Genomic DNA, 27,135 nt, shown 5'->3' on the forward strand with positions numbered 1-27,135 from the left:
TGGATTCCAACTCTCCTGACTCAAAGGGAAGGAAAATTCATGCATCCCCAATTGCAAACACTCAGTTTGGCAGCTTGGCTTATTCCCTAGCTCCTGATCAATCTGCCAACCTCAGTAAACAGGTTCTAGATGTTATACTTAAGGCCAGATGCCCTAGCACTAGAACGTCTTATGCTGACAAATGGAAAAGCTTCTGCACCTGGATTCATGCTAAGGGAGCCAATATGGCACAGCCCTCCCTCCCTCTCATCCTGGATTACTTAGCTGACCAGCTACACAGCGGTCTCTCTTTTTCTTCTATATAAATTCATGCCTCTGCTATCTCTGCTCATTTTCCCACTGAGCAGCCCATTTTCACACACCATCTGATCAAACCGTTCCTAAGAGGGGCCAGCAACTTGAGGCCACCCAGAAGAGTACCAACCCCAGCTTGGGTCCTTAACTTTGTGTTGGAAAAGCTCACCCTGCCCCCCTTCGAACCAGCCTCTTCAGCAGAGCTAAAATTTCTCTCCTGGAAGACAGCTTTCCTTCTGGCCATCACTTCAGCCAGAAGGGTCTCCAAGCTGCAAGCACTCATGGCTGTGGAACCCTTCATCATCTTCCATGCTGACAGGGTATCCCTCAGGACTAACCCTTCCTTCATGTCCAAGGTGGTGTCCAGTGTGGCTCTCAACCAATCCATTCATTTGCCCACCTTTTTCCTTAACCCACAGAACAAAGGGGAAAGGATCTTGCACTCCCTAGATGTGCACAGACAGCTCAGATTCTATCTAGATAGGACTAAATCCTTCAGAAAGTCTGATCAATTGCTGATTAGTTTTGCTGCAGGGGCAGAGGGCAAAGCCATCTCCAAACAATTATGCTACAAGCAACATGGAAAGCATCCCCCCAAGGGGGTCAAGACTCACTCCACCAGAGCAGCCTCCACCTCTGCAGCTTTACTAGTACCCACCAGGGACATCCTGGAGGCTGCCACCCAGACATCTGTTCACACCTTTACCAAACATTACCACCTGCCTATCTTCTCCAAATCCAGGGCATGGTTTGCCTCTGCAGTCTTGCAGGGCATCCTAGCCAGCCCCTAGTTTCCTTGACTGCCTCCACCCATTTCCTCAACTTTGGGAATCGACTCAAATGTGATGACTGCAACAGTGAATCACGAAGAACATAGTACAGTTGTGTACACTTACCATAAATGTAGATGTCTGAGTGTATTCACTGTTGCAGTCCTGGTTTCCCTCCCTCCATCCCCATCTTCTTTCTTCTCTTTCCTTACAAGGGACATATTGGTATTTACTTTCTACTGGTGGGGTTCTTGAACCTGGCTCCCACTTGGGAGGGGGGGCAAGAAAAACTGATGTAATGGCATCGGCTGCCTTACTTTATACTACTGACGACCTGACATCAGTCCTGAAGTGACAGCAACACACGCAGAAATACTAAGCCTCTGGTATTTGGGCCGGCCGAGGGCTACCCTGGCAGAGATAACCCAAATGTGTTGACTGCAACAGTGAATACACTCGAACATCTACATTTATGGTAAGTGTACACAACTGCACTTTCTACAGTATTGTTTATTTGCTACAGACTATATTTGGAGCGATTGTAAGGAGAGGAGATTCATCTGCTTACAGTAGAATCATGACTTTTCACCAAAATGTCAAAACAGTAAACAGCAGCTAATCAAACCTAAAAGACTGAAAAAGAAAAACACAAAAAACTTTTTTTTTCTTTTTTGCAGGTGAGGGCGCAAGCCTCCTTGCATCCCCACACCCCTGCTAATTATATGTACTAATTCTAAGGTTGCACGACAGTGGGGAAATTGCTAGTTTTCCCAGCCTCCACAATCTCACACTGATGCTTGTAGTTGTTTTTTTATGTGTTGGTAGTGTCAATCATTATTTTGAATTTTACTTTAGATATTTCATCCTTGCCTGTCAGGGACTTTTCATTTCCATGGAGAAATTACCTTGTTTTTTGGGGGGGCTTGGGTACATAAGCAAATAATAAAATTGTTTTCTGAAAAAATACAGACATTGTTTAAAAGAAAACATAGTTTTTCTCAGTTCACATTATCCAGATCTTTCTCTTAATTTAAAGTAGTTTGTTGAGGCAAGTAAAACACAAAATCCACCACAAGAAATGGTTTAGCTAACTGCTTTTTCAATTTGTAAAAAATTAGATTAATGATATCACAGCCCATAGGACATACAGTTGTTGTTGTTGTTTTGTCTTTCGGCTTTTCCCGGTTAGGGGTTGCCACAGCGGAACTCCAGTCCGCTAATGATTGACAGTTGATTTTTACGTGCCGAGTTGCCAGCCCTGACACACAACCTTCAACAAAGGCACGCTCATTCACGGATGTCTCATTTTATTTCTGTATACATGTTGTCCTGGCAGATTAAGCAATGACTTGGTGAGTCAGTGTTTTGCATTTGTTAATTCTGAGGTTCATATTTTCTAGAAAAAAAATCCAAAACTAATCCTCACTTGACTGGAAACAGATTGCAATCAAATACTGTGGCCATAACAGAATAAATTCTAAAGATGATATATTTACATTTTTATATGTAAAAGTATTTTAGGTAATTAGTAGCAATGCATAAAAATGTGTGTGTGTGTGTGTGTGTGTGCGCACGCATGCTGGAAGGGAGAGGTCACAAATCCTTTGATTTTAGTAAGGAAAAGAATTTTAAGTTGTCCAACATCTTATCTGTCAAGGAGTTAAGGGAATCAATGTTACAGCCATCACTGCAAACTTCAGAACACTCTAGAAAGATGTAGTGCATTCCTCTGCATTTTAAAACAGGGTCTTATAAAGTAGATTAGCTATGTTCAGTCTGTCAAGTTGTTTTATTATGCACTCAGGCTAAAATAATGTGTTTATCTGTACTAAAGAGAATATTTTATTGGTTGTCATTTCAGAAGTTTATGTGGTGTACATATTGATAACACTGTATTTGCATTAAATCAAAGACTGAGGTATAGTCAGGCTACTATAAAAATGATGGATGTAGCTTTTTAAGCTGTACTTTTTTAAGCCAGTGCTTTTAAATTATATTCATTTGACTGCTGTAATGAGCCTCTCATGTTAAAGATGACATATGGGAGTTCTGAGCCCTCACTGTCTGGTACTGTACACCAGCTTGTAAAACTGAGCTACAGACAATTTTTTGTAGTAGTAGCTGGGGATGAACTGATGTAAAGGGGGTCTAAGAAGCAGAGATATGCAAGTGTTCTATGGCTACAACTTGTTTGCTGTTACTGTCTCTAAATTAAAATTGCACAGTGTTTTTGTCTTATGGAATGCATGACCTTTTTCCATGTGAGTCAGAAGAATAGGAAAAGAAACCTTGGGGTTAGTTTTAATATTCAGATGAAGTCGAAAATATTTACTTGTGTACAGTCCACATAAACTGAAAAATTGGGGAATTTACTAATAGAAACACAAGAATAGAATAAAAAAGTGCCATCACATCTGCATTGTTTGACTTGTGGGTTCAGTTTGCTTCCAGAAACTCAAAGAAAATAATTGTTCATTGTTATGTATTGCCACCAGGTGGAAAATAACCAATATAATTTGCTTTATGTAGATAAGCGATATAAGAGCTTAATGTAGATGTCCTTGTCTAAACACAGGTGTGAAAGCTTTCCTTTTTGATGTTTAGTGCACTGTTTTTTTTTTACTATAATGATGTGCTTTTTCTTGGTAATTGTTGGGTTTCTGTCTCAGGAATGTCATGCATCCATCTAAATCCATTTTGTATTACTCAGTTATAATCCAGTTATGACTCATTAAGTAAAAGCACAACTTCCTGCTTTTACACCAGACAATGGGGTTGCTGCTCTGGTCTGAGCAAACAAATTGCTCAGAATAACATATTATGTATATGGAGATGGTAGGATTTGAATACTAAAATGCAATCTCATACAAGCTGTTGTGTATCTGCTATCATAACATATCATAAATTAAGATAAGTTTAAGTACATGCATTCAGGATCTCTGCTGAACACGTCTTGCTTTATTCGCTACGTAGGTATAAAAATATGCTTACAGAAATGTGCACATTCAAAACAGGTGCACACGAGTTACCTACATAATACTTCCGCTTCGGTTACATTTAGTCCCGGGGTGCATTAGTTAAGCTTTCCTTCATTGGAGATATGAACTAACATATTTGATGAGTCACATCTAGAGTCTGCATTAACCAGTACCATTATTGCTTAAAGAAAGCCATTTTAGTTCATTTCCGGCATTACATGTACTTTAAGTTGAAAATTTAGAATATGTACTACAACACACACATGCACACGTTTCTTTGGGTATTTTCTACAACGCACAGGGCAGCATCTCCTTCATTTATCTGTACCACTGTGGATTTTAGAATCGTAACCTTGCAGGGCCTACATGTCACAGTAAGGAAGGTTCTCTTAAGAACCCCATCTGAAACTGCAGATCTGATGTTGTCAATCTTCATTCATTCTTGACTGTTGGGTTTCGGTTCCATCCTCAGAACCAACTTGGCCGTTGTATCTAGCTCATGCTAGCCGGAACCTCTCAAGTTAAGGCTACCCAATAGTGCCTCTCTTCCTTTCCCTTCAGATCTCTTTTGCTATGTAGAGTTTTAGGAGGTGTCAGCTGTGCTTTCAAGCTGAGTGCTAATTTTTTCTTCATAAGTACCCAATTAAAGCTTGTTCTTGTGTTTAAACTTGTTGTTAAGCTAATTTTTGCTAATTACTTTGCTTTCCTCTTTAGTGTGAGCATTATATTTCTTCCCTTTTTACCTTTTTGGTATTCTCTCGCTTTACCATCATTGGTATAGGCCCCACCCTTCTTACCTCTGGTATTTCTGTAATTCCATTGTTGGTATTTCCCTTTTTTCCCCTTCTTTACCCCTTCTGGGTATTCTTTTGTTACCATTATTGGTAAGATTCCCTTAAAAAATCCATCTCTTTCTTGTCTTCTCTTTACTAGTGTGTGTGCGCGACAGAGTTGTTGTCTGTACGTAGTTTTCCTTCAACTACAACATGGCAGAAAAACAGAAAGGTACAACTGGCTTTAAGCAATGTGATGGATGTGGCGGAAAGATTTGAAATCTGTCCAGAAGTTTCTTTTGGCTTTCCTAACATTTTGGTTGAACTGGTTTGAGTAAGTTCTTCTCTAATTATCTGGTTTGAGACTTACTTCTGTCATGGATCATAGTTTCAGACATACATCCTTCTCTGACCCTGATGTAGGACATCCATCCTTCTGTGACCCTGTTGTAAGACATGCTTCCTTCTTTGTCATGATGCAGGTCATCCTTCTCTGGTCCTCCTTTTCTGATCTTTATGCAGAACAGCCGTCCTCCTCTGGCCTTGATGCTGGACATCTGACCTTCTCTGTTCCTGATATAGGACATCCTTCATTCTCTGACCATGGTTTGGAGCATCTGGGCACTTTGCAGTAAAGTGCTGGTTCCATCAAAGTTCAGCTGCCTGCTTTTGCCTTGAGACTGTCAGGTTGTCAATCATGTCAGCATTGTTCCACATGCATTTTTCATATCTTTCCTTGTATCCAGTGAATGAAAAAACTCTCACTCCTTGCAGCGAAATAACCTGTGTGCCATTTATCATTTCCATTGCCTGTTGTCAAAACGTACTGGCCTGTGTCAGAATGTCTAAAAAGGGATAAGTTTTCCGTAGCTTTTCATGAGTTACTTTGAAAATATCTTTGATTGTTAACTTGTCCAATTTGTTCTGCACTCTTTTTTGCATTGCTAATAACACAATATTTTCTGCTAGACTGGTACTTGATGGATAATGGGGTGCATAGGTTCCATTCCATTTCATGGAGGTTTTAGTATCCTCAAATGTGAACTGTGAACAGCTGTTGCAGTTTGCTAATATATGCATGTTCCTTGTTTGCATTGTTCTCAGAATGTCCACTTGTCTTTGAAGTAATTGCTTGGTTTGGCAGCACATATACCAAAACTAGAATGGTATAGAGAAAATTAGCATGGCCTGTCTGCAAGGATGACAAAAAAAATATATGAGACTGTGAAACTATTTATATTTAAGTTACACGGGCTAAAAAATTCTGGGAATGCATGAATAGGACTCTAAAGATCCTCCAGGGTCATTAGCCTAATGAGAAACTATGATTCTATGCAGGTCACTTATGACCACTTTGAATGAGCATTATTCATTCATGCAGTACTTTCGTCAAAATGAGCTTGCACAGTCTATTTGGTGCCCTGCTGTGGTGAAGTAGGGGCTATGCTCGTAGTGATGGCACATGTCCTGTAGTCTTACATCTGACACACGTACAAAACAAATCTTCAGTCAATTTGTCAGTACCTGGTCAACACATCTAACTTTTTGATAAACATTTTGCTTTTACTGATGGGTTGTATCTAATGCTTGGGACTGCATTTTCTCTGGAATGACCATTTTATGACCATGCATTAGTGTTCCTTTGTCACACATGCTGCTGTCATGTTGCAAAAGCCAGATACAACTCGTTACCACTCTTAGGCCATTCTTTTACTTCCAGTTCATATACATGGACAATGTGGCCTCATTTCAAGCCTCCCTCTGAATTATTGTTTTGCTGACTGGCAGCTGTATCATTAAGAAAAGTTTAGTATTGGGGATATATATATATGGATAATCCATGCCGAGTTTCTCTCTTTTATATCGTATCCTGCATGAGCCTCTTAATGTTAGTGTTGCTTAGTCACATTGTACTTGCTATCATATGGATGTGCTCCCTCCCCCAAGAACAGGGTCCATTGTTGAAATATGAATGAAGACATTTGTAAAAATTTTTTTCTGGAATTGAAAATCAAAAACCAGTTTCTGTTAAGCAGTTACCATCATAAGCCTTGTTCCGTATAGATATAGTGGGATTTTCATGATCCCCAATACAAGTTTAGGAGTTCTTGGTTAGTCTCAGCATAATTTCTTTTGGTGTTCATGAAATAGCATGATGCAAAAGTAGTAGGTCTTTCAGTATCATACTGGAACTTGTATTCTAAAACACTCCTGATTCAATCAGGCAAGCCATTACGTTCCACCCTTATAGGCATAGTCTGATCACACTTAAGGTTAATTCACATTTGTGCTAACCCGTTTTGTATTAAAGCATTAAATGCAAAGAAAGTTTTGCCTTACATTTAATCATTCTTTCTACAAGGTACAGTATCAGAGTGAGTTGTGTTTATTCACAACTGAAAAACTTGAGTATGTGTGTTTAGAAGTTATGTATACCTTATCTGAGAAGTTTTACAGAACTGCAGCAAAGCAGTTTAGTTGTGAGCTGTTTAGGTTCAAAGACATTATAGGGCTATATACATATTTGTACTGAGCTGCTGCACAGTGCACACCTGGAATCCTAACTACCGTACTGACCACATTTTTGACTCCTCGGCCACCAGGGCAGTAACTTTATTTTGTTCATTACACTTGAGCTAATATGGGAACAGTGTATCAAGCCAGTTGTGCTTTTGAATATGGATGCAGTTTACTTCCGTGGAAAAAGGAAACAAGCGGTGGTCAAATGTAAATTTGCTGTTTTTTTTCTAGCATTACTGGTTCTGATTGACTACTTTGATACTACTTTGATGTTTTTAATTGGTGTATTTTGCACTGCATTGCTTGGCTTTGTGCATATTTATACCACGCTGCTGTGCTGTGCACATGACCACACTAACGTATGCTACAGAAAAGCCAGAGAGTTTTTTCTCTTCAGTTATATTTCATTGCTAGAATTTTGTGTCACCTGTGCCTGTAACTTGAGCTATACCTGCCAAATAGTAGTTGCTAAATTTTGCAGCACCTGTGCCTATAACTTGTCACTTCTCGCCATATTGTATCTAGAACATAGAAATGCAGAAATCGTTTACCCATTTTACTTTGTCTCTGCAGCCATAATGTAGCGAGAGCATTACACTGGTTGCACATTTGGTTTTACTGTGCTACATTTCTACGTTATACAAAAAGACAACCATTGCAACATCTTGTTTTACCAGCTATGTATTTAAGATGCTATTACTGTGTTGTAGCTAGCATATTACCTTGAAACTAATATTACTGATTTGTCTGCAACATGAACACCAATGGACTGCAGTCTGTTCCTTTCTTTTATCAGCCTGCTAGAATTAGGCACAGTAAGGCACTGTAGGAACTGTCTTCTGCTCACTGGCAACCACATATTGTTATCAGATACAGGAAACACTTGTGGAGGCGTAGATACACACATATATATATAAACTGGAGAAAACCCCCTCACATTCATTATTTAACCAGAGCACCATTTCTCTCCTTGCATCTGCATCACACTGCTAACATCAAACTTACTTATGCTGAGATGCTAAGAAAACCCATCCGAAACATTTCTAGGTCTTCAGGGAAACACACTGACATCTCACTTTGTAAACACACTATTGCTTTTACCACAAATAAGAGTCACAAAAGACATATGCTGATGCTCCTGAGACAGGCAGATTATACCAATATATATGATGACATCCTTTTTGTAGTTGATTCAGTAGACATACTGTATACCACTCATCAGACTAAGCAAAGAGTAATCACCAGCTCCTTCTCCAATATTAGAATTCGCAGTGCCATCAAGGCTGCTAGATTCCTTCACCCCAAATATGCATATGGCTTAGCTGTTGCACATTTAGGAATGAATGACCTTTGATACTGCAACTTGGAAAATATGGAGAGAGAAGCATGGCTGAGATCTCCTTATATGTCTCTTAGGCTGGATACATTTCATCTTGAATAGTTTCCTGGGATTGCTACAAATAATGCCACAGTATGAATATAAAATAATTGACCTCAACAATTGTCTGTTTAATTGGTGTAATTCTGGGGGGGATCCAGTGTGTTTGTGTCAAGTGGCGGGAGATTGTAGACAGTCCTACCTGCTTTGGTAGGAATGGCCTGAACCTTTTGTCTCAGGGCTTTCTCATATTGGCCAGGACATTCTCTACCTCCATTTTCTTTTTTCTAGACAGATTCAGTCTCCTACACCTGTCCATCTACCAAATTCATCTGAAGACAAATTTAATGTGGCAGTGCTCAGAATTAGAAGTCTGTACAAAATATTGCCTTCCTTAGAAGCCTTCATGACCTAGAAAACTTCCACATTTTGTAGTTAAAGAAACATGGCTCCAGTCCAGGGACAACATTTTCTCTGTCGCTCTCTATCTGCATGTAATGCCTATCACACGTCCTTCTCTAACACACAAGACAAGCCGGTGGGGGGTTTGTTTAGATGCTTTAATATATAGAAACACATCAGGATGGATAGCAGCATCATAAAGTATGAACAAACTAGTTAACAGACAGGCCTTATATACATACATGCTTACATCTCAACACCTTACTACAAAATGACAGTCTAGCTTGCATGTGCTTAGTATTTATACACTTGTGCAAGCCCTTGGATGTCTTCTTAAAGGTATATACAAACGCATTGCTCTACATACTCCCTCTTAAAAAGATTGCCCTTTGTGAAAACAATATTGGAGTTATATGAGCATTATTATATACATCAGAAACAAAACACAATGTTTGTGTCCAAGTTGCTTCATATCTGCTACAAGGTTTAAAGATGCGACTGTATCTCGTAACATAACAGTATGGACCAAATTTAGCAACAAGGACAGTTTGCGGTGCATAACTTGTATCAGGACCTTCTGGAGTTGTCACAGGAATGGGAACTTCCTCTGGAATTGGAACACTGGGCAACTCACTCTGAGATAAGGAGTCTTTGTCGCTGTGGTATAGGCTTGGACACCAGTCTCAAATGTTTCGGATTCTGCCTAAAAATCGCTCCTTGCGATTCCACAATGTATGGTCTCAGCTCTGGACCAGTATTCTTCATGACACCAATCTGTTCATAATCTTTGGACGCTTACATCCTTGCCACTTCTCCCTATCATAATAGATTGAGCGGTTTGCTTTTTTATCATAGCAGGACTTCTGGGTTAAGCATTTCTTCAACAGATTGGCTTTCACTAACCTGTTGTTCTTGACACATGGAACCACCAGTTGACTACCGATTGATAATGTGGTTCTGGTTTGTCTAGACAGAAGTCTCTGAGCAGGCGAACCAAGATGTTTATCACATGGAACATTTTCAAGAGATTCAGGAAAACATCACTATCTCATTTTGGCTTCTCAAGTAACTGTTTTGCACTTTGAACTGCATGTTCTGCCAAACCATTTGATTGCGGGTACTCTGGGCTACTTGTGACATGAGTAAAGTCCCATTCTTCAGCAAATCTTTCGAACTGTTAACTTGTAAACTGTGTGTCATTGTCAGAAATAACTTTGTGCGGACTATCATGCACAGCAAAATGACGTTTCATCTTAGTAATGACTGTACTGGATGCTAGGTTAGGAAGCAGGTCAATCTCAAACCCATTGGAGTAAATGTCTACTAACACCAAGTAATGTTGACCATTCCACTCGAAAATGTCTGTGGCTAATGTCGACCAAGGTAGTTCCGGAATCTAGTTAAGCTGAAGTGGTTCTTTCTGGTGATGTGGCTTAGGACTATTACACACTGAACAAGATGAAAGTGCTCTCTCAATGTCTTGTGACATAGAAAAACACAAAACCACCTCCTGGAAATGAGAGGAAAGCCCAAATAAAGAGTCAGTGGAGTGTAGAACCACAAAGATTCATTAAATTTACTTCAGACTTGGTAAGCGCCTTCGTCCTTTATCAGTCCTATACTTGTCAGGATGAAAGCGCTTACCAAGTCTGAAGTGGATTTAATAAATCTTCGTGGTTCTACACGCCATTGACTATTTATTTGGGCTTTTCTCTTGCTTCCAGGTTTTGTGTTTTTCTTGGTTACTTTCCACCCAAGCTACATTTTTTTCCTAATGTCTTGTGACATAGAAGATCAGAATACTAGTCCTCTCACCCTTCTTTTGGTAGAATCAACTCCTGGGTGACCACGATGCTAGATAGTAATGTACTGTTGTTGCAAGGACTTTGGAACAATGACTTTCGGACCTTTCATAAGGATACCATTGTCAGACAAAAACTCATCTCTTTATGGAAAAAAAGCTTGCAATTCTTGAGTTAAACTAGATTGCTTTGATGGCCATCCATGATTGATAAAGTGGTTGAGTCTTTGTAAAACTGGATCTGTGGCTGTGTGATCTCTCAGCTCATCAAGACATATGGAAGAAAAATTTCTCACTTCCATAACTTGAAAGTCAAGGTTCTCGTTCTCATGCTGTTCTGCGGTACATCTGGGCGATCTGGATAAGGTATCAGAAAGATAAAGAAATTTGCTTTTCTTGTAAAAAAAAAGATTGAAATTATACTTTTGCAATCTCTGCATTATGAGTTGCAGTCAGGCTGGAGCTGAACGCATAGGCTTTCTCAAGATATTTACTAAAGGTTGGTGGTCTGTTTTGATCTGAATAGGTCTACCATAAACATAATCATGAAACTTCGAACATGCAAACACAATTGACAAAAGCTCTTTTATGATCTGGGGATGCTGCATCTCAGTTTGGATAAGAACTCTCGATGCATAGGCATCAGGTTGATCCTCTTGTAGAATGACTGATCCAAAACCAAATTTCGAAGCATCACAAGAAAGTGTAACTAGCTTGTGAACTTCATAATATCTGAGAGTTCTCTGTTTCAGGACATCAAATGCTGTTTGGTGTTGCTGTAACCAAGACCAGGATACATATTTACATATCAGCTCTCTGAGTGGTGCTGATAGTTGGCTCAAGTTTGGTATGAACTTGCCTGGGTAGTTGACCATGCCAAGAAAACATTGCAGGGCTTGAACATTGTCTGAAGCTGACATTTTGAGAATGGCTGTTTGCTTAGAAGGGTCTGGTCATAAGCCTGTACTTGTAAATAAATGACCAACATAAGTAACTTCTTGTAGCCTGAACTATTTGTGTGGCTTAAGCTTAAGCTTCACTTGACGTGTCCTTTCTAGAACTTTTCTGAGGTTTCTGTCATGCTCTACTTCATCATGACCTCCTACTAGTATGTTGTCAACTACAATAGCACAAGGATACCTGAAAAAATGTGCTCCGTTGCACACTAAAAAATTTAATTTGCAGAATTTATCCCAAATAGCCTTCTCAAAAATCTGTACCTGCCAAATGGAGTACTGAACATAGTGAGAAATGAGGATTTTTTTGTCAAACTGAATTTGCCTAAATGAACTCTTTGCATCTACGTCAGAAACAATAGTGGCATTTGGCATTAAGGCTGCGACTTCTTCAACTGTGCACATTGGATGATGGATGAGGTCTTTTTAGCACCTTGTTCAAATTTCGTGAGTCAGTACATACTCTGATGTCATCTGAGCTTTTCGTATGAGCTACCACCATGGGAGATACCCATTCAGTTGGAGTTTCAACTGGGCAAATCATACCTTGTCACACCATTTCATCTAGCTCGGCTTTGACTCTGTTCTGCATGCCTATTGGAACTTTACATGCTGGCCTGGTAACTGGACTAACCTCTGGGTCTAACTTGGAGTACACAACTGGATATTTGCCTAGTTTGTCTTCGAAAAGATCAGCATAGGTAGAAAAAATGTACTGGGCAAAATTAGAGTAGTAGTCTTTTAAGCTAACATGATGGACTTCCTTATTAAATGAACGCAGTCCCATTTTCAAACTGTAAGCCGCGGTGGTGCAGCTGTTAGCGTTGTCGCCTCTCAACAAGAGGCTCTCCCGTTCGATTCTCGGCTGGAGCGCCTTCTTTGTGGAGTTTGCATGCCCTCCCCGTGGTTGAGTGACGTTAAAGGCATGCAGGTAGGTGCGAGCGTGAATGGGCATGCCTTTGTTGAAGGTTGGGCGTCGGGCTGGCAACTCAGCACCGTAAATCCACTGCCAGTCAAACCGGAGTTCCGCTGTGGTGACCCCATACTGGGAAAAGCCGAAAGACATACAGTCCCATTTTCAAACTGCCTCTGAGCCCTAATAATGACTGGACGTGCCTCTTGACCATATAAAATGACAAGTCATAGCTTCTTCCAGCAGAGTAACATGAAAGCACTACTGAGCCTTCAGTTTGAATTTCTTGATCTCCATAAGCAACAAGCTTTGCACACCTTGCCAAATCAAGCCTTTCACCTTGACTCACTCAAGCAAATGTTTCTGCTGACATAACATTGCACTTGGAACCTGTGTCAACTTTGAGCTGTGGGGGTTTGCCATTTATCTGAACAGTGCAAAATATTTTATTCTTTGCCCTTAAATCTACTGCATTAACTTTTTCATGAAGCACTGACACACCATCCACATAAAGAGTATCCTGCGACCCTACATCATGGATTTCTAATTGATCAACTCATTTCATAAAATGTTCTGTTTTAGTGAAAGAATGTGGGCCTTTTGATATACAAAACCTTTTGAATTTATTCCATTTATTCCATTTGTGACTTTGTTGACCAAAAGCTAAACATTTTTCCCTTTTAGATTCATGGCTTCCACCACAATTAGAACAGTGGGCATTGAAACTAGGTTGGGGCCCATGCTTTGACTTTGCTGACTCACTCTTATGCTTTACTGAGACTGTGTGAACTCTGGAATTTGCTGGAAGGTACTGGGGTTTACCACTGGGTGCTCCAGGGGTTATAGTTGCTGCCATGTGCTTGGGCCATTTTTTTTAACCACTTGCTGCATACTATCAACATGAGCTTCATCACTGTGCCTTCTAGAGCTATTCTCATTTGTAAGCATATTTTTGTGCTTTTCTGTGAGCTCTTATATCTGACAAATTTCAGTGGACTTACTCAAAGTTAAATCACTCTCACAAAACAAAATCTTTCTCACAGCCTCATCTTTAATACCACACACAAGTCTATCCTTTATCACCTCATCCCCTAAATCACCAAATCTGCATGTTTTAGCCTTGTTTCTCAGGTCAGTTATATATGCTGCAAACATTTCACCAGGCTTTTGACTCCTTGTGTGAAATAAGTGCCTTTCATTTGTAACATTTGTCTGGGGTTACACATTTCTCTAAATTTACATTTTAAGCACTCTGGGTCCTCCCTTGACTCAGCCGGTACAGCAGTATGACGGTTTTCCCCCTCTCCGGTATAGATAGAATGTGTATACACAAATGAACACTCCTTTTCTATGGCTTCTGACCCAGCTAAATTAAGCAGAATAAATGCCTTTGTACGGTCATCTTTATCAGAAAATGCAGCCTGTATGAAAATGTCGTACTCTTGTTCAAGCATTCTCCAGTTATCAGCAATATTACTGTCAAACACAAGTGCCCTGGGTTTTTGAAATCTGCCTGTCATGCCCACAAAGTATGCACAAACATACTGAAAATATGACCTTTGTAATTATGTACGAACAAACTGTTCCGGGAGCTTGTAACAACATTCAAATTATTTATTTATTTATTTATTTCCAGTTTGATGACCGGGGATGTCCGCTGGGCTCAGAGAACCCGTTTTTAGTGGAAGCCCGGGGAGAAAAGCTCCATGTTGCAAAGTTTAGATACAGATACAATATAGAAAAGAAGAACAATTCAGTACTTCAAGTATGGTTGGTTTAGACTTTAATTTCTCTTTTCTAGTAATTGCTTTTGTGGCAGTCACCAGAGTTAAATTTAACAACGCCTTACTATGTCTAGGAAATTCATATGCTGTATCCCAGCTAAAAAAAAAAATAATTTCCTTAGTTACACTCTTTTGACAGTATTCCTGACAGAGTACTCTGTAGGGAATTTTTAAAGTCTGTCAGCGTATTACACTCTGAGAACATATGCTCCCAGGTACATCTTTCTCCCCATTATACCTCCAATAGTTGCAATCTACCTGAAGAAAAATTTCTTTGGAGTCTGCTTGGGTATAAATGTACCTATGCAAACACTTCCAGGCAAAATTCTAAATCTTCTACATTTTGTTGCATACTTGGGAGCCATACATATGTCCTACCACTGTTTCTTTGTGAATTACTTATCTATTCTCTCTTCCCAATCTTTTCTGTCCTCCTCTGATTGATTCCTGTAGTTATCATACAATATTTTATATACCCTACCAATTATTCCTATTTTAACAGCAGCTTCTGTTCCAGATTCAACTAAAAATTCAGTCAGCGCAGGTCTTTCATTTAGGAATCCCTCATCCCTTTCTCTTTGCCTATACTCTGATATCAGTCCCTGATAGTGAAGGCAGTCTCTGGCTTGCAGTTCAAAAGTCTTCTTGGCCTATTTGCATACTATTAACTTTTCCACTCTAATTATTTATTGCCAATACCTTGGTTCCTTTGCCAACTTTCTCCAGTAAATTCCAGCGTCATTTTCCCTATTCTTTGTACCCTTAACTGCACTCATCCCTATCAGCAGAATCTCCTTTCTCCATTCCCATGTTGGTTTAGTTCTTAGTATACTTTCTGCTACTTTATCGATGTAATATTCTGTATGACTGTTGTTATTCTCCCCAAGGATCTGCATCCAAAATCCCACTCTTTATTTCTTGAATTACCCCACTCCTGCTTCATCATCATCATGCCTTTCCACTTTAAATTTGAGATTTCTGCTTGTGTTATACATAGGAGCCTTAACTGTGTAGCTCTAAAATATCCCTTCAACTCAAGTAATCCGAAACCTCCTTGTTCTATTGGAAGGTTCAACTTTTCCCACTTGACTCTTGCCCTTATCCACTCCCAGATAAAATCCTTCAACTCTTTATTAATTACTATTCATGACTTCTCCTTTGGTTGCTAAGAAAATACTTCACCTGTGTCAAAAACATTTTTACTGCTTGTATCTTGCTATCCATATCCATCAACAATAGCTTCAAGTTTCTCAGTGTTTATTATCTTCTGTTTAGTCTCTTCCCATATGTCCTTAGCTGCCATAACAAAATCCTTTTGAACCCTTACTCCTAAATATTTCATTTTATCATGTCCCTATAAATATGGGTACTGCTGAACCAGTTCATGTGTGGGTACATACTTTTTATCTTCAGTAATTTTATATACCCCCCCAAAAAAAAACAGAACTGTCCAAAATGTTCCACAGCACTGAGATGTCCTTTTCTGGTTCTGTCAGGTACAAAAACAGTATAATCTGAAAATAAAGCTGACAATAATACAATACCTGTTAGATTCTTGAATTTTTGAGTTCCTTGTTTTGTCAGTGGTTCTAAATACAACACAACAAAGGGGAAAGAAGACACTCCTGCCTGGTTCCAATGTTTAGACACAACTTCTCAAAAAGAAATCCTCCTACTTTGATTATTGCCTCTAATCCCTCATATATCTTCATAATTATCCTTATTATTGCATCAGAAAATGCAAATGCTTCCATTGCCCCATTCATAAAATCCCAGCTTACTCTGTTGAATGCTTTTTCTGCGTCAAGCCCCACCAACAGCGGTATTTTCTTACATTCTGCTTCCCTCTGGATCATTGTTGTTCTATTAATGTGGTTAGTATGTTTGTCTCCTCTCCTGAAAACTACATTGATCCATATCTATCAATTTTGGCAATACCTTTGCCATTACAGACATAAATACTATATAGTCATGGTTTAAAGTTTAAATGGGCCTATAATGAAGCTGGATCTGATGGGTCTTTACCATCCCATCTTTATGTATTGCAGCCACCACAGCTTTCTCCCAGAGTGTTGTTGCTTCCCCTGTTTTTAAAATATTGTTAAAGAAAAGCTTCCAGATCTGTATCAATTTCCTCCCTCCTAGCTAAACTCCACTGGAATGCCATCTACTCCTAGAGACTTTCTTGTGGGTTGCTTATACATCACCATTTTTATCTCATCTCGTATGTTAACTGTTAATTATTGAGCCTCATCTACACCTAAGCTTGGCTTATTTAAGTCATCCATAAATATTCCATTTGTGTTTTTTCTTGATTTCCCCACTTTTCTGTTGTATACACATTTTCATAAAATTTCCGAAATATCTCTAAAATCACTACAGGATCTCTGGTTATTTTTCTTTTTATAGGCCCACTATGTTTGGCAACAACCCTGTCTACTTTCTTGTGCCTAAGTCAGTGTTTCAGAAGTTTTTGTGCTCTGAAGTTATCAAAAACAGTTGCTTAACAGCAATCTTTCTAAACACATGCATATTATCCAGGTACTCCCTCTGCAATTGCTCCTCTTTTTATTCTGTGCGATTCCCCTTATTGTGTAATACTTTAACCTTTGTCAGCCCTTCTAAATAATTATTTTTACTTCTTAACCATATATCTTTTTCTGATTATTTCTGCCTTGTTTTTTATACTTCACTTTCATTTTATTCAACTTACTAACTATAACTTCTGGAGTTCTTGCTATCTTCCCTTATAACTCCCAAATAATTTCTGTAATCCATTCCTTAAGTTCCTTTCTTTTAAACAGGTAGGTGGGGAAGCACCATTGTTTCATTTTTATTTCATTACCCTGCATTTTTAACTTTGTAATTAGTGGTGCATAGTCTGAAATAGTTGTAGTGTCAAAGTTCTCAATTAAATGTGCATGTGTCTATGAAATTCAATTTCTATGTAGTCCAGCCCAATTATTGTACCTTGGGAAATATGTAAATTGAGTTCCTACTACCAAATTCACATCTTCCATGCCAAATATTTTCATAAATTTCTTCAGACATCTATGCTCTTTTGTTGCATCTTCCCTTGTAGTCCCCCTAGATACATCCTTATTGTCACAAATCAAATTTCAGCTCCCACCTGTTAGTAATATTCCCTGCTGAAAGCTGATTTTATCTCCCAACATTTTTTAAGCTCCATAATAGCAGTTTTGGGTGGAATATAAATATATGCCAGTGTAATCCTCATCCCTTGCTAGTAGCTCCTTGCTACTATAAATCTGCCATTATCATTTTTTTTCTTCTATCACAATTGGAGTTGTTCTAGAAATTAATATAAGTACTCCTCTTTTGCTTTGTCCCTGATATTCTTTTCAATATCTTTCCTGAAATCCTTTATCAAATTCACATGCTCATTTCTTTCCAAATGTGTCATGTGTAGCATTGTTGTTAGCTATCTGAATTTCTTAATATAATTAAATATTCTTTCCTTTTTGTCTCTCCCTGTGAGACCATACACATTCCAAGATAATATGGAAAGTGTTGCTATTATGAGAAGTCATTATTACCACCTATTGTATATGACAGCTTTTTAAAATGTTTATTTCCAATTTCTGTGATTCATGCACCTACAGGTGGCAGGTTAATCCTTTATACATTTTTTCTCATCTCATTGGAACGTATGTTACATTTGGCAAGAATTTTAATGAAAACCCTCAAACAAAAAAAAAACACCCCCATAGCATGTTAACTTAATACAAACATACAAAACTATGTTGTTGTTGTTGTTGTGTCTTTTGGCTTTTCCCGGTTAGGGGTCACCACAGCTGAACTCCGGTCCGCTAATGATTGACAGTAAATTTTTACGTGCCGAGCTGCCAGCTCTGATGCACAGCCTTCAACGAAGGTACGCCCATTCACGCATGTCTCCACGCAGAAGACGCTCTAGCTGAGAATCGAACCGGGCAGCATCTTACTGTGAGGTGACAACGCTACCGCTGCACCACCACCTCAGTATTACAAACATACAAAACTATGTACATCTTCAAATAATGAAGTTTAACTCTACTGATTGGAACAACTGTTCCAAATATACAGCTGCAAGTGCAGGGCTTAAGTAACCTAAAGTTGAGGTTATCCATGCTATGATGCATGTTACTGCCTGTGTTTCTATTAACACTAATTGGTGTCTGTTCTTTATTTATTTTTATCTTTATTCCCGTTCCAGATGTGAAAAACAACTTGCATGCTTTTAGAAAATATTAACTTTTAGCCTTGTGGAAACTAGTGTTCTAACTTTTTATTACCTTGTTATCACCTTGTCTCCATGTAAAAGTAAGAGAAAAAAAAATCTAGTCCCCAGCTGCAGGCTACTAAAGATAAGCTGAAACATTTATTGCTAAACGAAACTTTAAATATAGTCAGTGTTCTGTTATTCACTTGTTTCTTCTTAAAACATAATCCAGACATTCATCTATGCAAAAGTTAAAGAGAAAACATATCAGCTCTACATATATTATGATATTTGTACTTTTGTACCCCAATCCCCATCTCAACAACCCAAGAGTACAACCTATTAAATTAAACATGTTTGACACATATACATATACCATATAGAGAAGACTTTGTCTAATATTCTCGGAAGACTGATATTTAAAAAAAGATTGTTTAAATGTGCAATCAAATCTAGGAACAGAATCAAGAAAAAAAGTAATCAGACACCCTTTAAATGTCAAGTAAAAACTCAAGTAGCTGTCACATTGATGCTTTGTACTTGGAAGATTATAAAAGTGCAGGACAGCACCAGATGGGTGTCATACTCAAAGAAATCCACTCAGAAGAAATGATAATCTCATCTCATCTCTATAGGCACAGCAAGGCATACACCACATATGCCAAGCAGTATACTTTTTTAAATAATTTGTTTTGTTTAAAAAATGTGTACTAGAATTTAAAAGCATATTCATCAGAGTTTATGGTTAAATATTTTGAATTGCCTTTTTTGTTCAATGCATTTTGTTATGTCTCTCAGTTAACATCTAGTTTTCTGACCATCAGTATTATAAGGTAGACAACACAGTGGCAGAGGTTCGACTACTAAACATCAAAAGCAGCATCAGTTGTTGAAGTCCTCTTCAGTTCTAAAAGTTTTAAAAGATCCCCTTTTAATTTTGTATTCAGTAAGCAGAAAATTGCTTGTATCCTTTTGTTGTGGTAATTAATTTTCAGTTGTGTTCATGTGTGAAATGGAAGGAGTACCCTAAAGTGATGGTAGCCCATGTTTAGTTTATGCAGCGATGCTTTGAAATGCTTAAAATTTTAGGGTCACATGGGTAAGTAAATGATGGCATGGTGACACCCCATTTTATAATTATTGTCAAAAGCTTGTATGTCTAAACAATGAAATGTAAAAATGTTGTTTTCTTGCTTTGGCAATCTACTAACTTGCAGATATACCTCTCATCCTCATCGAGCAAGAATTCTGTACAAAGCCAAATATAATTGGGGGACAAAGGTGTAAAGTCAATGGCCAGATTTTAAATATTGCTCTCTCAAACTTAAAAAAGTTGATAAATTAACTGGTTTTACATTAGCATGCATTTTCAAAAGGATATGAAGTCTGACTTCAGTCTTCAATGATTTGCCTGAAATACACAAATTTTATGAGGAACAGACAAAAATGTGATGCAGAAATCTACACATTATGCAAAAATCTTGACTTTTGAGAGTTATGTATGAAGTTGAGTTCTGGCCTTAGTTTAAATAATTGCATCCCCCAGTTTTTATATGCTTTGCACCATAAAGATAAGTTTGCATTACTTAATGCTGTTAGAATCTATCTGGTGGAAGTGCAGTCCTTCATAAGTCCGCATATAACAAGCATATGTTTTGTCTAATGGTTAATAAGAACTTTGTTTGAAAATTGATTATTTTAGTAGCATTTTCTCTGTCCTCAGTATACAAGTGTATAGTATTAAGTAGTGTAAACTGCATACACACAACCTTTCATAATTTTTTTTTAATATAGAGTTGACCAAAAAATGTCTGCACTTTAGACCATCCACAAGATAAATAACTTTGTCATCCACTCTCCTCCATTGCATATGTATAGTATGTATCATCTGTTCCCCTCTCACCTACCAGTTTCTGCATTGAGCTTTTCATAGTTATGAAATATTTTTTTTTTATTCTGCCATAAAAGACTGAAAAGTTTGCTCACAGGAATTGAAGCTCATACATAAATATACAATTCCCAACAAAGTGTAAGTAAGTAAATAAATGCAATTCTGTCCACTATTTGTATCCAATGTCCCCTAATACTGCCACCAGTGCCATTCAAAGAAAGAACTAATTCAGGGGCCTCTTATTAAGAAGAGAGACCTAAATATATAAGAAAGGCAAAACAAAACATGTACTTTGGGAAGGTATGGCTGCCTTACAATGCCATTTTTGGAGAAGAATAAATAAACTATTACTAACTATGCAGTAATGATGCTAGGTGATAATCAATTACACAATAAATAACATATTTTTGGTTTCTACCCATAGTTATACATTAAGAAATTATGAATTGAACTTAATGGTTATCATTTTTGTGAACATTAACTCATGTCATTCAATAATTCTATTAATTCCTTTTTTACGCTCTGCATTTCTGTAGGGGAGATGCTGATTTTATTATTTACCAGTTTTTTGGGTCCCCTTTCTCCATCCAGAATGCTATCCCATTGTCCCATATCCATTGCTGTGTCTATCAGGTTCTTCAATTCACCCACATTCTGTCACTGATTTTTCCTGGGGCAAGCACAGATCTTAAGTGCATCTGGGGGTCAGTCTGTTATTCTGTCATATGGGACTTTTCTTCGTGTAACCTATCTATTCCCCCCCCCTATTTTTGGTGCTTGTGGTACTGGCCGAGGGGTGGAAGTGCAATGGGAATGTTTGGTTATATCGTCCCACCTCTACTGCAGTTTAGCTATGTGACCCTTCACCTCTTTCTTGGACTACGCCCCCTTATCATGTGATGTCCTTGGCCTCCACCAGGCATCAATGCAGGAGATGCTCATGTAACCACCTTCATCTCCTGAATGGGAACAACCATCCTTCCCTGCTGCTCCATCAGGCATTTAAGCTGCTGATCGAACTCATGTCACCGGGGCAGTAGTCAGGGCTTTATCCCTTTATGCCTATTTACCACAAATTTTACTGAAATATAATGAAACATGCACTCTTGCTACCAAAGGTGCAGGAGTGGAGCCAAATTCCTGTTCGAGATAACTGACCATCTTCAATGATTCTGTCCTTTCTTTACCTTCAGAGTTAACATTTTAGAAGATCAGCTGTTTGTATTTTCCCATGCCAAGTTGTATAACATTTCGTGCAACAAAAATAGAATTTCCTTCCATTCTCAAAAAACTAATTTAAAGTAGGAAGTAAGGATTTATAGATGGATATTGTTAAATGTGTCCCTTCCCATGAAACAACCATTTGTTTCTCTATGTGCAGCATTTCTTGGCAGCTCCCTAGGGCAAAATAAAGCCGCCTTTAGTTTATCAGTTTATGTGCTTGTTTTTATGTGCATGAGTGCACCCATGTAGTGTTTCTTCTTAAGTAACTCCACTTTATTTTGTGTGACTTAGTTTTGGCTGGGACATTGATTCACCCTACAGCTTGATTGATGTTACTGTCCCTAATCTTCTTGATTACTGTTTAATACTGTTAATACAGTACTGCACCATCTCAATTGATAAATGGCTAGCTAGATTACCCCTATATAATCCTGTCATCTAGACACATTTGTTCTTAGTCATCATAAGTAGGGTATGTTTCATGCACTCCAGTTTGTACATTTATATTCCTAACACCCTGCATCCCCAGAAAGTCTGTTGTAGGTGTATTAAAATCCATACTATGTATTGATACAATACTGGACACTGTATGTTGATGCACTTTACTAATGCTTCTTTATATTGATTTATTCATTATAATAACCTGTAGATCCATGTTGTACAGTTTGTGTTGCACCTTTCTCCCTGGGTCTACACTGAAAATTAGTTATGCCCATTTGGCAGCTACTGGTTATCTAATAAACAAATAAATAAATAAATATATGGCTTCACAACTGTTGTACACATATCCTAGAATTGGGACTGAATGAAATATACTCTGCAAGGTCAGAAGTGGCGGCGAGCACACAAATTTAATTTATTATGCCTGTTTTATTTCTAGCTGTGATATGTTACTGTAGTGTAGAAAAAAATGTTTCTGATCTTCCCTGGTGTGTGACACTTTAATTCCTCTTTCCAATATGCAAGATCTGATGGTACAGGGCAAATGTGGTGGTATCCTACCTAGTAGGAGATGAGCAGCACATGAGAAAACAATGGAGCATTACAAGGAATTGCCTTGGCAGATACTGTAACCAAAGCACAATTAGAACATTTGTAGCTTGTAGTAAGTAATCTGTTTAACATGTTTAGCCAGGAAATTAAAATAACCAAATCTAGTTCTTTCCTTTGGAAGGAACAGCAGGGTGGTAAATATCCCCTTCTGTCCTGGTACTGCATTTAATATCTCTCTAGATTTCTGAGTGCCAGAATGTGAATCCTGGAGAGTCCCCCCCTCCCCCCAATCCCCCCTAACCATTGTGCTTTTCTTTTTCCAGTGGTGCTGTTTTATTCATGGAAATGGTTGTGCTACCCTGCAGACATTGCAGTGCAATCATGTTTTGCACTGTTGTACTTCCATAATCAGCAAAATGTTTGATAAATTAAAAGTAATACAGAATGTATACGCTGTCATTATAGCACCACTAGAATCCTAAGTAACATTTTTTTATTATATGAAGAGTACAGTGGGCTGTAACAATTCTTATATTTCACCTTTAAAAATGTGTTCTTGAAGGTTGTAGTTGCTTAATACCGCTGAAGTATTTAAACTTATTGTGTTACTTATTACTGTCTTTATGGGGGTTGTAGTCAGCTAAATGCACCATTCTTTTTTGCTATTATTGAGATAGTGTCTGCAACTTGCCTTTGTAGTGAGTAAAATAACCAGAACTTGATGTAGAATCCATCTGTTTGTCAAAGTAGTAACTTCTTGACTTTTTCTGGCACAGTATCTCACTATCTCTCCCTCCCTCTCCCTGTTTAGTTCTTTTTTACTTTTGTTTGTCTGTTTTAGGTCACCTGATAAGAGTGTCCAAGGTTTCTTTTTATTACATTATTTTTCCATTGTTTACTTTTGTTTTTTGTTGGCTGTATGATAATGTAGACCATGTGGATTTTATTTGAAGCATTGCTACAGTAAGAACTTTTCATCTCCTCTGTGCTATTATTTCTTTTATTAGCCAGATTGGTTGAGCTGGGAGTATTTTAAGGTCGGCATTTCAAATTGAGGGAAGATGTTCTTTGAATGTTGACATTTCTGTAGAGCAGGAGCCAAAAAAAAAGTGTATGCTGCTGTTACATGATACAACACACACATTTCAAATTAGTATTTGTATAATATCAAACATTTCTTGCTCTTCATCAGGTGTATAGATCATTGTTGAATGAGAACATCTCTCTCCTGAGCCTTCTTAATTTAAGTAAACTACTTTGTCATTTACCATTTGGGCAATGTGTTGTTAATTAAATGTCCAATGGTCCGTTTTCATTCAATACAGTGTGTAAATTGTGGGAATGTACAAGGATTTGCTGATTTGATGTTTAAATACTTGACAAATCTGTTTCTGCTTTTTGAAGACAAACTAATGTTTTTTTAATCAAATAAGGACCCAGCACTGTTTGCTGGACTTATTTCCATACTGTTCTTTTTCAGATGTGCAGTAGTGAGCTTTCAGGACACCAGGCCAACCAGTCCTGATAAGTGTTTAATAGTCACTGTTGACCAGTGTGTAGTTTACCTGTAACATTTTAAACTGTGGTAAGCTGAATTGACAGCAGCTAATCTATCCAAGTTTTTTTGTAATGATTTTATAGACCAGTGCTTAGACTATCATTGCAATTTCCGTAACCAAAGAAGTAAAAACCAAAAGAAAAATCTAGCAAAGCTAGACTTTCCACTGTGTGATTCCTTAAACATCTTGCATTAGAGGCAACATGGGATATATGCAAATGAGCCTTTATGGACATCAGGTGTCTCAGCTAGATGTCAATTCTGAATGTCCATGAAAGGAGAGCAGATATAGGAAGAGAGAACTATAAGAAACCTCTCATTCCTTATTGTCAAGAAAGAAACAAGGGGTGAGGGCATTTGTTTGTTCTTATATTATTTATAGTTTCCCTGGGAAATACATCCCTTGTGTTAGAATTGCGCTGTGCAGTTCTTTTTATACAACAAATTCACATTAATAATCTAAAATGCACATACTGATCGGCCAGATCAATTAATGTGCCTGTTTTTAAAGTCAGTATTATTAGTAGAGAAAAGTCCAGTAGTCAAATCAAACAAGTAAAATATTTCATTAAACTAAATAAAATAATGATTGCTAGGCAGACTATCAAATAACTTCTGTTTTCCTTCTCTGAATTTAGCTAATCTCCCTACACCTCTTGTATTGGGATTTATTTTTCTCACTAAGTATTGGAGCAATATATTTAGCTTTTATCTTCTCTGCTAAGTGAACACTGAATTTAATGTAGCATACAAATCTTTTGAATTTTATGGCAGACCATGACCTTGTCCTCTAAAGTTTAAGGTTGTCTCTCTCTCTCTGTCTCACACACACGCATGTACATTCACTCACTGAGACAGACACACACACAAACACACATTGTCGCTGAGGTGTACTTGTCAAATTAAGTACCTGGGTTGCACATTTCCCCCTCACATTTTGGTATTTTTCAAGTGTCCATTTTTAACCAATAAAAAAGAATTTGTGTATTTCCCATTTCTTGGCAGAAAAAGATATTTAAGCACTGCCACTGTATCTAATGTCAGTAACATAACACCCAGCAAAGGGCTCCTGCTAACCCAAAATCTCAAGCATAGGTATTGCACCACATCTGTGTTCTAGTGTCTTAGTGCATTCAGTTATTCCATGTAATTCCAGCTTCATTATAATACATTTCTAGTCATTTATTGTGCACAGAATTGCTATTAACAACACCCTTATACTATGTCTGTTATTGTCTGTTATGTAAGAATTGTGGTTTTGTCATTGTTACAGCAGTATTTCGACAGTTCACAGACAGGTTGCATCTGCGTCTGTGGAGTGGTAAAAGCAAGTAGTGAAGTAGTTGTTTGTAAAGTTTTTTTTCTTTTTATTTATTTAGTGAGATAGTCACCTAACTACCTCTGTGGTTATTACTGGCATGCAGAGTTGATGTAATACCTTTTAGTGGATCAACAACTTTACAGTTACTGGAGCATTTGCAGGAACAGGATCCCTTTGTTAGGACTTTAATATGTTGCATACTTTTGAAGGACGCTCTCAGTCTGAAAGATTGAATAACTAAAACTTGCGATAGGCCAATGTAAGGTATAATTTCACCTTTGTGTTCCAGTATTTTTCTTTTGTGTCCAACACAGAGGGTTATGATTGGGTTTCTGATCATAACCAACTTATGTTGGAGACATGGATGTCAATACATTCAGTTGAACATGAAGCTCAACAGGTGAATTTCTTGGTATCCCTGTCAAGAACACAAAATAAAGTTTAGTATCACTGGGACACGGCCGTAAGTCTTTGTAGTGCACAGAGCTTTATCTGCACCATGTGCTGCCAGTTACAGAAAAGAAAACTAGTATAGGAATACGATATTTTTTACTGGCTTTCAGAGCCTTTGAAAGCTGGTTAAAGCACTCTGTACTATAAAACAGTGTTCGAAATTAAAATGCCTCTCCCTCTCTGAAGAATGAAAGACTTTAATGGCTTTTTGTTTACAAGTGTGGCAGAGGAAAGCACCTCAAAGGTTTTGAATCAGTTTTACCTCCTTTTCCATCCAGCACTGTCCGCTGTTTGTTCATGGTGTGAGACCTGATCTTAGCAGTGCTTCATGGGGCTTAACAAGCAGTAGGTATGCAAGAAAGGTGCATAACAAGCCTGGAGTGTAATCTCAATTCCATGCACTCCATAGGTAGTATAAAACAGATTCTGACTGGGTGGGGTGCACATCACATTGCATTCCTGAAGAGATTAAACATAAGAGACCTCTTGATCTTTACTTTTTGAGGTCATCTTATGGTTACATACCTTCTACAACACTGCAGTGCTGTTGTGGAATGTGGTGGTGGTCTGTTTAACTTATTTTGCCTATTTCTTTATTACTTATAAAGCATAGTTCTTCCTAATGTCTATGTGGTACACATAGTGCACATTAAACATACTCTACAGTAAACATGGCATATGGTTTGGTTTATTGAAAAAGTCATCAGTCAGTTTGGCCACTAGATACAGTAATGTGTACGTTGACACTGTTTAAAGTGACTGTGAAATGTTGCTGCCACTGCTGTTCACAGTGCTGGAGGAAGGACAGAACTGCTGCTGCAGACTTTGTAGCACACTGGACTGCTTCAGATATAATCACAAACTTAAAAAAATCATAGAGTACAGCTTCACAAATTTATTTTTC

General features: G+C 38.1%; 1 protein-coding gene and 1 non-coding gene across 2 annotated transcripts in view; both read left to right on the forward strand.

Moving 5' to 3' along the window:
• Positions 1-27,135, forward strand: part of THADA (THADA armadillo repeat containing) — a 3,943,996-nt gene that overhangs the window by 1,988,134 nt on the left and 1,928,727 nt on the right. The gene's annotated exons all lie outside the window — the stretch shown is intronic.
• LOC122805111 lies at positions 5,944-6,051 on the forward strand. The gene has a single exon (XR_006365319.1). It is a non-coding gene; the product is annotated as a U6 spliceosomal RNA (small nuclear RNA).

The sequence above is a fragment of the Protopterus annectens genome, chromosome 6.part0 (genome assembly GCF_019279795.1).
Source record: "Protopterus annectens isolate FY-2018-M chromosome 6.part0, PAN1.0, whole genome shotgun sequence".
In the NCBI taxonomy this organism is placed as follows: domain Eukaryota; kingdom Metazoa; phylum Chordata; order Ceratodontiformes; family Protopteridae; genus Protopterus; species Protopterus annectens.